Source organism: Carettochelys insculpta, chromosome 2 (assembly GCF_033958435.1).
Source record: "Carettochelys insculpta isolate YL-2023 chromosome 2, ASM3395843v1, whole genome shotgun sequence".
In the NCBI taxonomy this organism is placed as follows: Eukaryota; Metazoa; Chordata; order Testudines; family Carettochelyidae; genus Carettochelys; species Carettochelys insculpta.
The window spans coordinates 240,982,316-240,989,768 of record NC_134138.1 but is presented as its reverse complement, the minus strand read 5'-3'; positions in this window follow the sequence as shown (position 1 = coordinate 240,989,768).

The window sequence follows — 7,453 nt, the reverse complement described above, 5'->3', positions numbered from 1 at the left end:
CATGGTACCTTCTCACTCTGCTCCTGCTCCTGCTGTTCTCTGCTCTGCCTCCTCTCCAGTGCACCTTCCAAAACCTTCCCCCCTGCTACCAGGTGGGGAGTCTTTTACAGGAAGCCCAGGGCCTCATCTGGCCCTGGGTGTTGATTGGACTCAGCTGTGGCTGACTACTAACAAGGCCCCAGCTCATCATCATCATCAATAATCTTGAGCTCAGCACCCATAGGTGTCTGATGCCTCTCTCACTATTTCCTTCCATCTTTCTCTGTCCAGTGCAGAGTGGCTTAGTTTCTGTAGATTAGCTCTGCATCAATCTACTATATCATCTATCCATTCTCTGTGGGGTCTGCCTTTCCTATTTGAACCGTCCATTATGCTGAATACCAGGGTCTTGATTTTTCGTTCGTCATTCCTTCTGCAAATATGCCCAAGTAGTTTTAGCTTCTGTTTTATAATCTTCTGCAGCAGGTTCTCTTTCAGCTGTATCTTTCTATACAATTCCTCGTTGGTGTACCTTCTGCATCCATCCTGTTCTCAGAGTCTTTCTATAACAACTCCTTTCAAATGCCAATATTCTTCTTTTTGAATCTTTCGTTATCACCCATGTCTCACATCTGTACAACATGCTGCTGAATACGCGTGTTTTCAAGATGCTCAGCTTCGTTCCTAAGCTAATTGCTTGGCTATTTCAGATCTTGTCCATCACCTTCAAACTCACTCTTGCTTTCACTATTCTAGTTGCTATTTCCCTCTTACAGTCTAAATCATATCTTATGTTGCTCCCCAGATATGTGAACTTCTCTACATTTTTAGTTCGATACCATTAACACTGATCTTCCTTGCTATTTCCTTATCTTCAAATAACATTGGTTTTATTTTATTGATGTTCATAATCAGTCCGTACTGCTTCCCTTCTTCGTTTAGCACCTGCACCATTTTTGCTAGCTTCTCCTCATCTTCCTCAGTGATAACTACATCATCCGCAAACCTCAAGTTGTTGTTAATTCTTTTCCCGTGCACAGCCCTCACTTCTATCTCTTTCTTGATCTTGTCCATTGCTCTCTCCAGAAGTGTGATGAAGATACTTGGTAATATTGGATCTCCTTGTCTTGTACCTCTACTTGTTTTAAACCAACTTCCCAACTCCCCACATGTTCTCACCACTGCCTCCGCATTATCATTCATATCCTTCAACAACCATATCAGTCTGCTATCCATGCCATATGACTCCAACACTGCCCAAGTCACTTTCTGATCTATACCGTCAAATTCCTTTTGAAAATCAACAAAGCAAGTGTATATGTTATTATTCTGTCGTCGAGCTTTCTCCGCTATGAGTTTTAGTGCCAATATCTGCTGTATGTTACTTTTATCTTTTCTGAATCCCCTCTTGCTCGTCTGCTATATGTTTTTCTATCTGCGGTCTTAATCCCTCCGTCAGTATCATCATCAGCACCTTGCCTAGATGACTCACTAGGGCAATCTGTCTGTAGTTCTTGCACTCCAGTGTACTTCTTTTCCTGTGTATTGTCACTAGCACAGATCTTGTCCATTCCTTAGTCGCCTTCCCTTCTTTCCATGCTATATTACATAGTTGGTGTATTTTCTGAAGCATGCTTTTTCCACAGCATTTGATGTCTCTCCCGTGATCTTACCATTTCCAGGGCTCTTGCTGTTCTGTAATAGTTTCACTGCTTTTTCAACTGCCTCCTTCGAAATATCAGTCTCGCTCTCGATGCTCGTTGGGATCTCTTTCAGTTCTTCAATATCTCGTCCATCACTGCACAATCTTCTCCCTGTTCATGAGCAATTCTTCATTCTCATCTTTGATCGCCATCTGCTTTGGTTGCCATTTCCTATTAATATTCCTAATTGTCTTATACACCTCCCTGGTCTTACATTCACCGTAATACCTCTCTGTATTGTCACATTGCTCTTCTAAACATTTCTTCTTATCCTTTCTGGCTGGTTTCCTTACCCCATTGCATTTCACCCTATATTACTGTTCCGCCAACTGAGAAACACCTCTTCTGATCTTCAACACTCTCTTCTCTTGAACCAACTTCAGTGTCTTCTGAGTAATGGACTTCTTATTGATCTTCTCTTCTTCTGGAACAGTTTGCTCAATTGCCTCTTCTATAGCAGTGGCTATCCCTGTGACTCTCTTATCTAGGTCTTTCTCTGTGGTGATATTCTCAATCTTCTCTTCGAGCTCTGCTTTGCATGCATTCCCTGTTTCTTCCTCATATACCCTCGCCATGTGTCTTCTTTTCTTAAACTGTGCCTTACACTTTCTTTTGAGTTTTATCTTGATATTTACGATCACTGGACTGTGCTCTGAGTTTGTATCTGCTCCTTGGAACGTTTGGCACTGCTGTACTGATGTTATGCTCTTCTTCTTATCAAAATCATATCTATCATGTTCTTGGACTTCCCATCATTTGATCGCCATGTCCACTTCCTACAGTCCTTTTCTTTTGGTTGCCAACTTATTGACCCAACCCTGATCGCTGGATTGGTGTCACGGACCTTGTTTATCTGGGCAATGTCCGAGCCGGCATCTTTTATCATTTAGTTGTACTGGCATCAGATTTCACTCCTATTGTTGTTTGATGGTCAGCGCATCGACACTCATCTAACCAATGCTCCTCCTTCATCCAGGCTTGGGACTGGCGTGGAGCTCGTAGAAGCTTCGTGGCGGAGTTAAGATCCCAGCTGCCTGCCCTAATTGGGCTTAATCGGGAAACAAAAAAGGCATTAGCATATCTGCCTTCTAGCAGGTCCTGCAGCTTACAGGCAACAGTCTGCCACATGTGGTACACACTGAGACTAGAGCTCACTTAAGAACACTCCCTGTCCTCAGTGACTCCTGGTCAAGCAAATAAAAAAAGGGCTCTAGCCTGGTAAAATGGGCAGGCAAGAGCTGTAAATATTTGCTGCATCAGCTGCTATAAGCCTGAGTACAAAAGCAGGAGAAAGTGGGGGAAGGGACTGGTATGCAGCAGTCGCCTGAGGTAAAAAGTAGGAGGAAATGGTAGGCACTCTCCTGGTATGTAGGGGAGAAGCTCTTGCAGGGTTTTCCCCTCAGTGAAAGTGACAGCAGAAGAGCTCTGCTTGAAAAAATGAAAAAAAAAACCCCACCCTGCAAACTTTGTATGGAGTTGTTTAGGCAAGGTAAAGACAAATTTAAAGCTCAGGCAAAGGTGGAAGGGGAGGCTCTGAGGTAAGGAAATGCAGAGCAGTTGTTCTATGTGACCTAAGATGGTGGTGGTCAGAGAAAAGCTGAGGAGGCAGTTACTTGTGCACACAGAGAGGCAATTCCACCTATCATGTGCCAGTGTTCCACATGTATGGCTAGCTGCAGAGGTACTGCTACCAAGCATCTGCTGGCTATAGGTGCAGCAGTGCTGGTGCACCTAAAATGGAGCATCATGGGGTCACTCCTTGAAGAAGAACCTCAGTTACAGCAGCCTTGTTTTGCTGGAAGGCTCTGGGAAGAAGTGAGCTACACTGGTACAGGTACTCTTGCTACAAACAAATTGTTTGCTGATGTAGGGAATGTGGCAGCAGGAACAAAATGCTGCTGAAGGCTGGGAGGAATTTGTCTCCCAGAGGTCATCTGCATGAGAATGCAAACTGCTGCATGTGTGATACTGAGGCTGGGAGGAATGTGTCTCCCAGAGATCATTTGCATAAGAATGCAAAGGTGTGCATGTGTGATACCTTTCAGCAAAGCCTAATGGGTAGCAAGTAAGCCATGAGATTTGGTCTATTGTAAACATGTAGTTGTAAAATCACAATTTAAGCTGACACTTAGTGTGGGAGTTGTGAGATCTCACTAATGCTCTGAGTCGTTGTGGGGGACAGGGCAGTCGCCATAGCTGCTTAAGACATTGACTACACAGGGCTCCCTGGTTTAAAGTACCATAAAGGAAGAGAGGAGGAGTACTGGCTGAGCTAGCTTATTGAGCACCTTGGCTTTGTTTATGCTTTGGCCATATAGCTATAAGACTGACTCAATTAACCTTCCCCACCTGTTGAAACAGCAACAAAGGGTCCTGTAGCACCTTATAGACTAACAGAAAAGTTTTGAGCATGAGCTTTTGTAAGTACAGACTCACTTCATCAGATGCTGGTCTTAGAAATCTGCAGGGCCAGGTATAAATAAGCCAGAGCAAAGGTGGGGATAACAAGGTTAGCTCAGTCAGCAAGGGTGAGGCTTACTACCAGCAGTTGATCTGGAGGTGTGAACACCAAGGGAGGGGAAGCTGCTTCTGTATTTAGCCAGCCATTTGCAGTCTTTGTTTAAGCCAGAGCTGAGGGCATCGAATTTGCAGATGAATTGTAGCTCAGAAATTTCTCTTTGGAGTCTGGTCCTGAAATTTCTTTGCTGTAGGATAGCTACTTTTAAGTCTGCTACTGTGTGGCCTGGGAGATTGAAGTGCTCTCCTACGGGTTTTTGTATATTGCCATTTCTGATGTCTGATTTGTGTGCGTTTATTCTTTTACGTAGAGACTGTCCAGTTTGTCCGTTGTATATAGCAGAGGGGCATTGCTGGCACATGATGGCACAAATTATATTGGTAGATGTGCAGCCGAATGAACCCACGATGGTGTGGTTGATCTGGTTAGGTCCTGTAATGGTGTTGCTGGTGTAGATATGTGGGCAGAGCTGGCAACGAGGTTTGTTGCATGGATGGGTCCCTGAGTTAGAGTGACTGTGGTCCCATCCATGCAACAAACCTCGTTGCCAGCTCTGCCCACATATCTACACCAGCAACACCATTACAGGACCTAACCAGATCAACCACACCATCGTGGGTTCATTCGGCTGCACATCTACCAATATAATTTATGCCATCATGTGCCAACAATGCCCCTCTGCTATATACATCGGACAAACTGGACAGTCTCTACATAAAAGAATAAATGCACACAAATCAGACTTCAGAAATGGCAATAAACAAAAACTCGTAGGAGAGCACTTCAATCTCCCAGGCCACACAGTAGCAGACTTAAAAGTAGCTACCTTACAGCAAAGAAATTTCAGGACCAGACTCCAAAGAGAAATTTCTGAGCTACAATTCATCTGCAAATTCGATGCCCTCAGCTCTGGCTTAAACAAAGACTGCAAATGGCTGGCTAAATACAGAAGCAGCTTCCCCTCCCTTGGTGTTCACACCTCCAGATCAACTGCTGGTAGTAAGCCTCACCCTTGCTGACTGAGCTAACCTTGTTATCTCCACCCTTGCTCTGGCTTATTTATACCTGGCCCTGCAGGTTTCCAAGACCAGCATCTGATGAAGTGAGTCTGTGCTCACGAAAGCTCATGCTCAAAACTTTTCTTTTAGTCTATAAGGTGCCACAGGACCCTTCGTTGCTGTTACAGATCCAGACTAACATGACTACCCCTCCGATACTTGACACCTGTTGAAAGGTAGAGCTGAGTACTAGGGTGTTTGTGAAACCCCACACTAGAGATATCAAGACCTGAAATCACAGAGGGGCAGCTGAGGCCATGCAGAGCTATCATAGGGTTCTGCCTCAGGACAATCCCAAGCAGGGGGGTTGGAAACAGTGGTGGACAACGGTGGCTGGTGGCAGCGAGGGGAAGCTGCAGACAAGTGGACAGCTAGTACTGCCCTGATGATGTATCTGTGGGCTCTGGGTTTGGGACTGCACCGCAGAAGGTACACCCTGTAACTGTGTGTGAAGTAAAGGGCCAAGAGCCCCAGCAAGAGACTTGGTTCTACTGCATATGGGGATGGTATCTTGGTAAGGGGGTTTGTCTCTCTTCTGTGCTGAGATACACTGCATCAGTCACTGTAACCTTGGGGTAGGTTACAGTCATTAAACAAGCCATTTCTATCTCAGACTCTATGCTTGCGAGGAGCGGGGGGGGGAGAACCGCCTTACAGGCACCCAGCATGGGGGTGAAATTGTCCCAGGCCACTGGGTGGGGGCTCGAGCTGGTTAGTTGTATCCTTGACAGGAAACCCCACAGGAGTTGAACCTGGCCCTTCTGGCAGGCATCTGGCCTTAATAGAAGGGTTACACTATGCATAGGCTTGGGAAAAGTGATGGTGAACAGCCTTTACAACACCTCTTTCCCAGCCAGCCTGTAATCTCAGAAGACTGTTTGCACTCACTTTTAAACACCTTTATGCAGCCTCTCCACATCAAATATGTTTATAACACTTAGGAGCTGCCTTAAATCAACAGGCCAATGTTGATAATCCGCTACGAACCACCCACAGAAAACTTGTCTGAAAGAAAAGCATGTTGTGTTTAGGGTGAGAAAAGCTGTAACATGAAATAAAAGCACCTGAGCGAAAACACTAATCACAAATAGTAGATATTTGTTTGGAAAGTGCACAGAGATTAGATTAAAGTGAGACCATGTCAGCCAAAAATTCAGAAGTCTCTGCTTTGATTATGAAACAGAGCAACTGAAATGCTAAACTTAAACACAAGCTAGTTGATTTGACAGCTCAACATAAATTTCAAAACCACAGAACATTAAAAAGAAAAACTGAATAAACTGCTGAATAGTATAAGTTTGTGGAAACTCAAATATACAAATTATAAATGTTAGGAAAGTGAAAACAATATAATCTGAATTTTTTCACTGAGGACAAAAGTTGATGAAGTAATAAAAATAACCAGCGCTATGTGCACAAGTCTTTTTTTTATTTTCTGACAATTCTCAGAAAAATTGAAAGAAAGATTCATTTTGCATCAGTGGAAAATATTTTTCAAAATTTTCAAACAATTTAGGTTGAACAAAACCTTGTTTACTGGCAGTTACGTTTTGTTTTGCTTTAAAATGAAATTAAAGGAAATTTCTAAAAAGGCATTACAGCTCAAAAACAAAAATCACGTTTTTTGTTTTGTTTATCATAAGAACAGCCACACTGGGTCAGACCAAAAGGCCCATCTAACCCAGTATCCTGCCTTCTGACAGAGGCCAGTGCTGATGACCCAGAGGGAGCGAACAGAACAGGTAGCCACAAAAGTGATCCCTCTCCTGTCATCCATTTCCAACCTCTGACAAACAGAGGCTAGAGACACCATTCCTGGCTAATGGCCATTGATGGCCTTATCCTTCATGAATTTATCTAGTTCTTTTTTGAATCCTGTTAAAGTCTTGGTCTTCACAACCTCCCCTGGGAAGGAGTTCCACAGGCCTAATATGCGCTGTGAGAAGAAACTTTCTTTGGTTAGTTTTAAACCTGCTACCCATTAGTTTCATTGAGACTACATCGACACTACAGTTCTGTTTCGAAAGAACGTCTTCGAGAACATCGAAAGACGGCCTTTCAAAATAGAGTGTCCACACACACCAGGGGGAATGAAGGTTTGGTCCGTTCTTTCGAAAGAGACCACCCACACGTACCAGGGTGCTCTTTCGAAAGAGCGGGGGGCAGGAAGTACCATGGGCAGGGTCGCATGGCAG